The sequence below is a fragment of the Archocentrus centrarchus genome, chromosome 7 (assembly GCF_007364275.1).
Source record: "Archocentrus centrarchus isolate MPI-CPG fArcCen1 chromosome 7, fArcCen1, whole genome shotgun sequence".
Taxonomy (NCBI): Eukaryota; Metazoa; Chordata; class Actinopteri; order Cichliformes; family Cichlidae; genus Archocentrus; species Archocentrus centrarchus.
In genome coordinates, this window is record NC_044352.1 from 30,050,234 (window position 1) to 30,062,951 (window position 12,718).

Below are 12,718 nucleotides of genomic sequence, written 5' to 3' on the forward strand. Positions count from 1 at the left end.
GCTTTTGAGGAATCCCAAGAAGCCTGAGAAAAAGTTGATTCGACTCTAATATGAAGTCGGCGGTGTGGGTCTCAGTGGATATCCGCCTTTTTGGAGCTGATTCTGAACATCATATCACAAACATTTCCCGCACAGCATGTTCAGCTGGAGTCCCGAATAGTTTCCCCTAGAACGTGACCTCGAAGCACAAGTGCCGCACTCACCTACTGTAATCCAAACTCCGGAGCAACATAACTCCAAGAAGCTACTAAGACATTAAAATTCTGTTGATGAGAACAGGTGAGTGTGCAACCTGGCCCTGAGTGGCAGCTTTTAATATGTAGCAATTTATTAGACATATTATTTTCTTTTAGAAAACAAATCTTTTTCAGTTTTACCCTGACATTCTCCCTCTCACTAAGAGCACTTGTTCTGTGTAGGCACACAAATGCGTACACACACGCGGATTGTGAATGCCATCTCAATAAAATGACTCTTCTATTGAAAAAGGGCTGTCATTATAAGTGAAGCTGGATTATTGTGAACCTCTACGGTGGAGAATAAAGAGGCTCTGAATGCAGTACAGCGGTACATAGAAAAGCTGTGCAAAACTTAAGGTATTCATTCTTTCTGTGCAACCTTGGCCCTTTATATTCAGCAAAAACTGCACTCTGAGGCCTCAGAGTGTGTTTATCGTTTGAAAATGGTTGGAAAAACATGTGAAAGAAAGTAATCTGGTGTAGTTCTCAGTGCGCAGAGAGGCACCCACACTTGATGGGTTTTCAAAGTTTGTTCCGGACTTTCACAACCAAGCTAGCATCTGCGAATTCATTGATGCAACACAGAGAAATTTCCATGAACAAGAAACGAAAGAAGAGGATATTACAAAGCAGTCTGTAGTGGGAGCACGATCAACAGTTTGACAGCAACAGTGGGTATGATCTCAGCCTTGGACGTGTTTGCTGTCTCACTGAACATTTTTAATAGTTGCGCTGTTTTGATCTTAAAACTGTGAGAAAAACCTGGATGTTTGAACACACGTAGGCCTCCCTTTGTTTTTGTGTTTCCTCAGTGTCATCTTCATCTGTGCTCCGTGAACACAGAATTGTTTGCGAGCCTTATGAGTCGGCTGCACTTTAAGCCACTAAGTAAATTTCTTCACTTAAGGACTCAAAAGCAAGGATCGCAGCTGAGGAAGGACGTGGAAAACAGGAAGAAATGGAGGAAAGAAACAACAACAGAGGATAGATGACGGATATGGCGACTGTAAAATCTGAGCAGCCTCGCACACGTGAAGATCGTGAGTTCAGTCATACAGTTACAGATTATTTACAGTGTTTGACACCTGCTCTGGGAAAATGAACTAAGGAACATACAGTTAAACTCAGCAATGAAGATTTTCTGCTATGGATCCTTGCACATATCTGGACATGCAATCACAAATTCCTGGCCACTGATTGTCTAATAAACCTCTTCATGATGCTAATTCTTCAGTTTATGAGGTGCGTTTAAAAGGTTCAACAGGTCCATAAAAAACCAAAAGCTTTGATTCAAATTTGGCTGATCTCCAAATAAAGGTCATCTTCTCGGGCATGTCCACACGGACCTCAGACCGGTGCAGAGAGAAAACATCAGTTTCCTTACCAAACTATAAACAAATCTCATGCAACCGATCCGAACAGTTTTAGTTGAAGAGCCTGCAGTTTCCAAAACTCCGTCATGTCAGGTGAGGAGCAAGACTGGGAGGCTGCTCTGAAGTAGAGACAGTCAACACGGACTCCTACTGTAATGTCCTGAGAGATTCAGAGGAAGGGAACAGAACTGTGGTGTGTGCGGTTTGTGCCCACCATCATCACAGTCACTCTACGCTGGCCCACCCAGCAGATATGCATACAAAAAACAAAACAACCAAAACTAAAAATTTAATTGAAGGATTCAACACACTGGAGGCAGAAGCAAATGGAACCATATAGCAGCCATGCAGATATTGGTCCAGAAGTGTAACAGAAGATGACCATGAATGCAGCCACAATCATAACAATAAAGCAGAGGTGTCAAGAGGTGATGAACCAGCTCCTCTATAGTTTTATGTTTAAATTCAATAGGGAGTTGAGTTCTAGTAGAAAATGATACAGCTAAGGCTTTTACCCATTAACCGGATGAATACAAAACTTACACCTAAAAGTATAAAAGCTAAATGAATGCAAACCCAGTCTTTAAGCTCTTTAAAGCACTTCATATTTTCTCAGACAATGAGTGTACACTACAAGGTGTATTGTGTTTTTGCTGGTCTAGACAACAGCAAAGCAAAGCATTTGCGACATCACAACTTCTTGATACATTTACAGTGTTTATGCATCACTTAAGCTTTCTTTATGATAAAACATATATTTGGAACATTTAAGCATTCATTTCTATACTGTGGGCAGGTGTAACCTGATCTTCTACAGCTGGTCATTGCATATAAATATGTAATGCATCTTAATTCATATTCCATTACACCATGGGATTACTTGTGTGCAACTGGAATTTCAACAGCTGGCTAGCTAGCATCTGTGTCATCACTGATGCTGAAAACGATTCTGATTCTGCTCGTCCGGCTGTCCCTCCCTCTCTGCTGCGACCACTGAGGGCAAGAAGTGTGCAGCATTCCACACTTTTCGCCTTTTACAAGCACCGTGTTTGACAGAGTGGACGCACATGCACACGTGGATGACTCCAAAGACACCGCAACAGTTCCAAATTCTACTGTGATGACACAGTAATGTCTATTGTAATGTCTAATGTAGCAGGCTGGCAGAGAGGCAGAGGTGGGTCTGGAGAAAAACCACAAATGAATCCAGCGGTCGAGACGACAGGCCGTCGCCGAGAGGCGAAGGAGAGTTTTGTTTACTTTGGCTTTTAGCTTTTTTAAACCTTGTTTCTTGCACACATTTGCACTCACTCACATCCACGCACCCATTACACACACACACACACACACACGCACTACTGATACGACTGACAGCATATTTCAGAGTTGTTTATTCAGTTAAATAAATTTTGCTCATTTCAGTTCACGATCTTCTGTCTGGTCTCCCTTATGTGTCTGGACTGTGAGCTGGTCCATGACACCACTAATCTAGACTAATAGACATAATTTCCCCATTTGATAACCTAACTGTTGAAGCGTCCCTGGCATCAGCAAATGTGGAAGAAACACGTCTGATTGTAGAAAATGTGTCAGTGAGAACAGCCTGTCTGCTTGCCACCCTCTGCAGTGGAAGACATGTTTTTAAGAATGCAGGGCGAGGTGCCGGTCTCAGATTAATCGCAGGGACTGACTGGAGGAAATCGATGAGCTAAACGCTGCCACTTTGGCCAGGAGACAGACAGGCAAACTGTGCTGAGGAGAAGTCAAGAGGTGACGCCTTCAGTGTGCTGAAGGAGAAAGATCAGTGAGTGTGTTTGTGTAGCTGGCATCCCTTCCCGTGGATATTCATTTTGTCGTGACAGTCACGTTAAGATGTACTGGAATGCAATGTATGTATGCTTTTGTAAAAATTGTGCCAAGGATTTTTTTTTTCCTCTTCTCATTTTCCCATTTATTGTGTTTATTCCAGTGTTCCCTACCTCTTAAACATGGGTGCGCACACATAAACACATATTCACACACACACACAAAATTGTTGCATGTCTTTTGCCCTTATTTCCAGATGCTGGGTTCTACATTCATAAGACTTCATCTCTTCTCTCTCTGTTTTTATCCATGTGAATATCTAGCATGGCATGCATAAGACAAAGGTATCTGTAACAGCTTAGTTGAAATTTTTTTTCTTAACGTGTGACTTTCAGTCTTTCTCTTCACACCTTTCCACCCTCAGTCTCTCCAGATCTCCAGTTTCAGTTCAATTCTGTTTCACTGGCATTAATTCAATTCAAAGGCATTTAATACTTATTTATTACAGGTTTCATACAAGTAAATGATGTCAAATTATTTGGTTGTGACTCCTGTCATGGCAGAGTTAGGGCAAGTCTATAACAGACTAATAAAATGCTAACATGTCACATGTCAAAACTGAAGCACAAACATCTTGGAGGCTGTACCACACAGCAAGCCACATTATTATAATGCCATTTAAAAAGCTCCATAAGGCACCGGCAACATGAACACAGCAGAGAGGTCCATCTCTATAACCAGTCAAAGTGGCCACCTCCTAGATCCAGATGGATACTAGAACATGGCACAAAAAAACCTTTACAGCACTAAAGTCAGCCGTTTTAACATAGGAGTCTATGGGATTTGACTCGCTTTTGGAGTGAGCCTCAAGAACTGCAGTTTTTTGGTGTAACTTTTTTCAGATCAGGAGGTTGTCGCTTCCACACCAAATGTTTTCTTTTTTCTTTCTAGCCTGGGGTGGAGTGGTGGTGTGGTGGTTAGCACTGTTGCCTCACTGCAAGAAGGTCCTGGATTTAAATGCTCTCCCCACACTTGCCTCTAATGTATTAGCCCTGTGACACACTGGAAACCTGTCCAGGGTGTACCCTACCTCCTGCCCTGTGACAGAATGAGACTCAAGACGCTTTCCCAACTCAGGCTCAGGCTCAGCGCTGACCCTGAATTATTTAAGTGGAATAAAATGGATGGATTTTTCACCTGATTTTGTCCCCCACCAAAGACTACTTTCACCTGTTCCCTCGCCACAGAGGGTAGCTCCACATTTTTGATTTAGCAGAGTTTTTATGCCTGATTCCCTTCCTGACACATCTACAAAGGGGATTTGTGTGTCCACAAGGACTCAAACCAGCGACCTTTCACTTCTCCACCAACTCCTGAAAAAAAACAAAACACATCAGGCTCTTCTGCTTTTAGCTCATCTACTTTCATTATTAGCCGGTTGCTTATGCACAATAGCAATGAGCTCAAAGACACCAAACTGCCCCATGACTGTGTTATTGTCACTAAAACCAAACTCTTTAAACTTATCATACTGACTGTTGGTTGGAAGTTGGGAGGAAAAGAAGGATCTTTTCCAACCCACTCTCTCAGCTTGCAACACTATAAAAACACCACCTTGCTTGTCAGAGTCAGCAGTAATTATTCATATCATCAAAAGAGGTTCTTGTAAGGTAAATTCAAATTGGTTTTGGCATTTGAACAAGCAATGTGTTTTTTCATGCTGAGTAGAATCCCTTTATTTTCTTCTGCAGCATAATTTTTCTTTCACTCTCCTCTCTCAATTTCTTTTTCTCCATTTCCCTCCTGTCTCCTCTTGCACTTCATCCCTCTTTCCTGCCTGTTTTCTGTCTCTTTTACATCTCCTCTGCGTTCTCACATGTCCTTTCCCTCTTTTTACAACTCTCCTCTTTGCCCCCCCCACTACACACACACACATACACACACATTCATATTTCATTTTAGCTCTCTTTGCTAGTTTTCCTCTCTTACTTGATTTCCTCTGCCTCTCTGAGAATCTTTTCATACAACATAGGCATCGTCCTCTTTCTCATACTGATACCCCCTCTTTTTTTTTCTCCACATCCTCCCACTTCCCCCCCCCCTTCCCTCCATCTCCGGGTCTCACTAGTCGTTTATGCCTCCTCGGTGAGTGCTATTACAGCATCGCTTTGCATTTAGATAACCATCGCCTTGCCACCCCAAATTGGTCAGAATGGGGAAGGAAGAAGAAGGAGGGGGTGGTGGAGGAACATTAGGACAGGGGAGGAGGAGGAGGAGGAGGAGGAGGAGGAGGAGGAGGAGGAGGTGATATTGAAGTTCAAGCTGAATCATTCCAGTAGAAATAATTGCACATGTTGGAGCCCCGGTGGATGGCAGCACATAGGGAAATTTAAGGGGGAAATACAGACTAGCAATTTCACCACCAGCAATTATGATCAACAGCATTTTTCCCCCCCTTTCACGCTTTCATTGTGCCGCTTCCCCGCTGCGCCGTCCGCACACATTTATTTTGTTCCAGAATCCTTCCCGTCCTTATCAACACAGTTCTATGTATCATGGCAACTGTTCCACTTTTAAAAGCCATGGAGCAAAAAAAGAAAGAAATAAAAAAAACTCCATATATGAGTGTTTTTCTGAACATTTAAAGCTGTTTTTTTTTTTAACTTATGCACACAAAAAGCTCTGCTCTTTCTCTGCTTCCTTTACATACAGGACAAGCCACACAATCAGCTACAGTTACATTAGCTTTTTTTCCAGTGGAAGTTTCCAAATGAGCTGTTTATCCAAACACTAAATCAAGCCATCTGATGAAGTTTGTGTTTACATGCACCAGTGCATGCAATTATAGACAAAAGAGGGGAAAAAAAAGTCATAGATTATCTTGAATATTTTCTGGTGTTATTTAGCTCAAGTGAAGCAAAAAATAATATTTGTAATTTGAAAGCAAAAAGTCAGCTCTGAGTTTTTTTTTTTCTCTCTCGCTGAAAAAAAAAAAAAACACGTTTGAACAACTGCAACATGAATGATTGTGTTATAGCTTTAACTGATTTTTTTTTTCAGGGATGCGATGGACAGTATGAAAAACAAAAACAAAAACAAAAAAAGGAATTCTTATCAAGGAAAATATACACTGGCCAGAGGAACAATGGAGCTTAAGCAGAATGAACACATTAGCATGACAGTATGATTGGTTTGATAACGCACTCTAAAGCCTGCTCTGAAATGTGCCTAAAGGCGGTAATGATATAGCTACACAGTCGTCTGATAATTCAGCTCCGCATACAGTGAAACACAAGTTTTCTGTGCGTGTGCGAGCCTGCTGTAAGCACCAATGGCTGTGCGATGGTCCGTATCTGCTTCTGTTGTTGAATCCCAAATGAGGGAGTGGAGTACAAACACACACCGTTCCCTTTAGCTGTTAGAATCAAGTCAGGCTAAGAAATGAAATTGTTGAGTGCGGCAGCTGAAGGGCTACAATGTTGTCTCATCATATGCGCACATTTCTCCGCATGTAGGTGTGAATGTGAAGACTAAAATATGTGCTGCAAACAAAAAAGGACTGTTTTTAGTGTTTGATATGTGTCAGAATGATTAGACAGACTTCTGAGGTCAATTTTCAAAAGCCAAATGTAACATCTTCTGATAGCGTCGGGTTTAGGTGTGCTGAGACCTCAGAAGCTTCAATGTTGGATTTAGTCAAAGACTTCATATAAAGGATGGTTTTAGCTTCCAGGCCTGAAAAATAAAGCAAGTGCAGAGATGCCCTTAACCTGCATTCTTTTTAGTGACTAGCAGGAGGCGACTCCTGTGGTTTCCAAAGCATACCGAGTTTTCTACGAGACAGCTGCTCTCAGCTTCCTCATTCTGACCTCTAGAACCATTTTCTTGGTGAGTTTATGGTCCAAGTCACTAGTTTCAGGTCACACTGAATATAAAATGAAGTTAGCTTTGTACGGTATTTCCCTTATCATAAGTCAACATGTGAGTGACAACTTGTTGGCCAGTGAGTGTGCGGCATCCCTCGGTTTCACAGTCAGATCTGCCCACATCCACGAGGTCTGGTTTCAGAGAGCTAAAATGGGAAAATGGGAGCGGTGGGTAACATCTTTAATGTACAGTGTCTTGATCCAGCTCAGTCGTGTTCTTACTCAGCTCTGTCAGGTAATGTTGGGAAAAGTTCAGGGCTGCAGTGCGAGGGCTAAAAGAATGATTCACAGTTCAGCGTTACTAGCAAGGCGTAAATAAGTTTGCAAATGGCCTGCTAGGTAAACCTAAAAGAGATGATAATGCTACACAACACACCACAGTGACCAACCTGACAAGGCACGTCTCAGTCTCCGCTTCATAATTAGGAGAGCGCAGGGTGGCTGTGGGTTTCAAAATGTTAGCTTCCTGAACAAGTTAGCATGCCACTTCACAAGTTAGCTTGTGAAGTTACTTAGTTATATAGAAAATACAGTACTAGTTAAAAGTTTGGACAAACTTTTAACTAGTACTGTATTTTTTTGGGGGGGGGGGGCCCTGCAGAAAGTGTTGGAAACAACTGCAACAGATCGATTAAAGGTTTAGACACAGACACATAAACTGAGCACAAAAGTAAGGAAATTTTGTGTTTTTTTTTTTTCTTTGTTGTAGCTGCTTCTTGGCAGTAAATCTTATACGTTGGAAAGCCTTTTTACTGGGATGCCATCTCACAGCAGTGTGACCAAGCTGGTGACCAGCATGAGGAGGTGGTGCCAGGCTGCTGTGGCTGTGTGTGGTTCTTCCACATGTTACTGAGTCCCCTGTTTGTTACATCAATAAATAGCCAACGTGTCTCATTTCTTCAGACTTCAACCATCCCTTCCAATAAACAACACTGAGGGCGTCAAGAGTCAATAGCAATGATAAGCTGTTTGGAATTGGCAGAGAAGATTTGACAAGTTTTTCATGGGCGCAACCCAGATACTCAACTCTGCTGCTCAACCCACAAAAGCATTTTCCTTACAAATGTGGCTCCATTCACAAGGAAATAAACAGGCTTTGCAACGATACATCTTGTACCATTGGAAAAGATTTATTGGAAAGCCTTCTTAGCAATAAATCTTTTATTGCTAAGAAGCATTTTTGCAACAAAGAAATAACCAAACTCAAATTTCCTTACTTTTTGTGCAAAGTTTATAAACATCCATCTTTATGTAAATGTATGGCCTGAAGCTAATCTATTTCTAGCATTAACAGTTTGCTGTTAATACTGAAAACAAAAAATCAAATTAAGCTGGAGGGAATTGTTTCCTTATTGACACATTTGTACAAGCAAAAAAAAAAAAGACCCTCTATGAATCAGTGCCTCTCAATAAAGGGAATACACAGAAATTATATAAAACTGACACTTTATATCGATTGACAGAATTTAAATAAATAATAAAAAAAGAAAAGTCACAGTAAGTATTCATCTACGTTTATCACACCATCAAATCCATAAAATTATATCTTGGGTGCCTCATTTATAAAAACAAAGTTATGATCAATTTCTTATAGGGTGCAGAAAGCCTTGTTTGGAGACCAGAAGTGGACCTTTTTTAATAGGATAATGGTCCTAAGCACAGCAAATCCACCAAGGAATGGCTCAAGAAGAAGAAATGGTTATGGAATGGCCTAGTCAAAGCCCAGATTTGAATCCCATTTAGTGTCTCTGTTATACTGGATTTTACAGGGATTTGCAATATCCTGCTCATAAGTTACCACAGCATTACACATTAGTACACACATGTGCCTGCTGTGAAGGTGCTGAGTTGCTCAGGCTCAGGAAAGAAGGACAGCCAGTGCCAGCATCAAACCCAGCATTATGAATGCATTAAAAAAAGTCCACTGGTCCAGCCACGTGATAATAAGAAGCATTTACAAAATGTGATTTGGAGTGAGGTGGTTTGCACACACAGACTGTAAAAATTCATCACAACTTTACAGAAAATCATTGCCACATTGTGTAGTCTTTATTGAGCAATGCAGTCCGAAATTTTGTGTTATTTATAAAATGTCATTTTGGGCTACAATTCCTCTGCAATGAGTGATTATATTCCACCCAGGCAAATCCAACAAAACATCAGCAAATGACTGAATATGAGGTTAAAAGCGCCACAGAGGGGAAAACAGTGAGCGAGCGGAGCGGAGAGGAAGCAGTGAAGGCATCAGAGAGGAGCTGCAGATGAACAGCGTCCACAGTCCGTCTCTGTTTCTCTGCAATTATTTGACACAACGTGAACAAAACACGTTCACCTTGCTCTTTCTTCCGCTTCCATTTACCGGCGTCCTCGCTCACACACACACACACACACACACACACACACAACACACACACACACACACACACACACACACACACACACACACACACACACACACACACACACACACACACAAACTTTGAAAGGTCTAAAGCTCCTAGTTAGCCATAACATTAGCTGGCTCGCCTGGCTGTAATTACAGACGCTCCCAGAAAAGACAAAAAAGGAGGAAGCTGGAAAGAAGCGTGGCCTTTCAGCCCCGTGTGTGGTTACACCTGTGTTGTGAGCGTGGGTGCGCATCGCGCGCGTGTGTGACGGAGATCAAGCGAGGATTAAACGGGAGCAAAGAAGCCTGGTCATCCTTTGAGCCGCTGCACTAAAAGTCACCCACCACCCACTCTCTCTCATTTTCTCTTTTCCTCTCTCTGATTGCCATCATCTTTTTTTTTTCCTCCCTTACTTACTCTCCCATCTCTCTCGCCCTCCCTCCCTTTCTCGCGTCTCTTTTGCTGCTCCTCTTTTTCTGCGTAATTGCTGCTGCATTTGCTCTCACAGTTGTGTCTAACATCGCAGGAATCTGATTTTTGTCACAGATCAAAAGCAAAGAGAAACAAAAAAAAAACATAGGAAGAACTGGGTAAGTGAAACAAAACAAACTGACAAAGAAAAGAAAGAAAAGAAAAAGGATAATTTGCGTCATCTCAAATGCGCAGCGACCTTGTCTTAAGCACAAAAGTTAAGACAGCTGATTTGATTTGTGTCTGAAAGCAAAGAAAAGAAATAAATAAATGGAGAAGTTTTTTTTTTTTTTTTAAATGCCTAATTAGCTTCTTTTTCCAGGCAGCTCTCAGAGGAGATTTTAATTATGATTTGGCATCGGCCTGCGTTTATGGGATAAAATGGACGTTGTTGATCAAGGCTCAGATGGAAGGAGGTAGAGATGGAGGGAGAGTCAAGCAAAATGAGGGAGAGAGATTCCGGAGCTGGTCAAAACACGTCGTCCTCGGCTACTTGCTGACAAGCCACGCACGCCAGGACCCCACGCTGAGAGCAGGGCCGTCTTGTTTCCCTCAGAATTTGCACCAAAAAAATTTTTTAAAGCCACAACATCTTTATAGAAATATCGGCTTTGCTTATTTTACTATTGTCAGTTGATGCAGTGATTCAGCTTCTGGCAGCAGATGAAAGCCCTTTCATTTGCTGTGTGAAGCACTGCACGTCTGATTTTTTTTTTTTTTTTTTTTTGTGCTTTCTGTTTCTAGTCTGTTGGAAATAAATTAGAGATAAACAAATAGTGAGCTGCTCTGTAGTCAGCGGCATTAAGCTGGAATCAAAGTTATGCAGACATATATGGGAAAAATCTCTGCATCAACCCAGAGAAGGAATTCATGGTAGGAAAGAGATGACAGCATGCACATCTCCCAAATGTGAACAACAACAAAAAACTATATTTTAGTCAACATTTCTCCTGAATAGTGGGACTCTCTTGTGTTTAAAGGTGGCTTCCTGGTGGGGCTCATTAATTTTGTATAATTTTATATTAACAGCATCTGTGTGAAATGTGAAAAGTTGCTTGTAATTGCCTCATATCAGACAGAACAGTCAACTTGTTGTGCAGCTGCCTTTAACAAAGCCATTTTTCCCCCCTTTGAGGAATGGATATGTAATCTTTCACTAGAAACCATGATATGTATATGAGTCTAAAGTGCAGTAATACTTAACCATACGAACAGGGGTTTTACAGTGGAGCGGGACAAAGTAAGAAGAAACTGCATCACTGGTTGGTATTGAGAATTCTTGCTGCTAGAGTCCACATTGTTATTACTCCTTCTTGGGTCTGCTGCCCAGCTTGACATCTGTGTTAGTCCCACCCATGGCAGTTATTGGCTAATTAACAGTCTGGCACTCACTGGACAGTTTTTCAACTCAAAAACTGCTGTTTCCTGTAACACTGCCAGACAAATCAAGCAACTCGATGGAATGGCAAAACCCAGGCAGTTGTCAAAATGCAAAAATAAATAAATAAAAAAGTGAAAAAAGCTGCACGCATTCTAACGCCGGATCGAGCATGAGCCCTAGATGAAAGAAAAATAAATAAATAAAACAAACAAGAACAGCGGGTATAAGAACAGATTGATCCATACACCAAACAGCTCCCATTAGGAATCCATTAGTTGTGCAGGTTTGTCCTTCTGACTGACAGAGAGGTGCATTTAAATGCCTACAATCCATATAAGCAAAACACACTGTGAACTGCCGTCAGTCACATTTAAAATACATATCAGCTGATTACGTCCCAGTTATATAACATACAGGGAACTTTTTTACATTTTTACGTTTTCTATCTCATTTCAGTGTCATATTCTTCACTGCTTTTTTTTTCATAAAGCTATGATGCTTCTTCTGTCACTCTCTAAACCAACAGATAAATAAAAAGACACATTTCTAACATGCAGTATGTGCATGCCAGCGTACCCAGCTCGAGTCCTCAGTGGAGTGCAAGGCTATTGAAGTTGCATGATTTACATAAAATGTATTTTAAAAGATGGAAAAAAAAGTCTTTTTTGCATACCTTGTATATGATGTGTGACTGGGAAACATTCATTCATATGTCAATATTTGGTGTGACCACCTTTATTCTGAAGCACAGCCTGAACTCTCCCAGGCAGCTGTCTTTGTCATTTCTTTAAGTAGTCTTCAGGAATAGTTCTCAGGCTTCCTGAAGGACATTCAAAGCTCTTCTTTGGATGTTTCTGCCTTTTGTTCTGTTCTGTGTCAGGATGATCCCACGCTGCTCCAATAATGTTGAGGTCCAGCCTCTGCAGAGGCCAATCCATGACTGATAGTGTTTTTCTATCCAGGAATGCTTTCACTGCATTGGCAGTGTGTTTGGGATCACTGTCATGCTGAAAAATGAAGTCATTGCCAATCAGACACTTTCCAGTTGGTACTGCATGGTGGATCAAAATCTGACTGTACTTTTCTGTTTTCATAATTCCATCAATTTTCAGAAGATCCTCGACACCACGGTCTG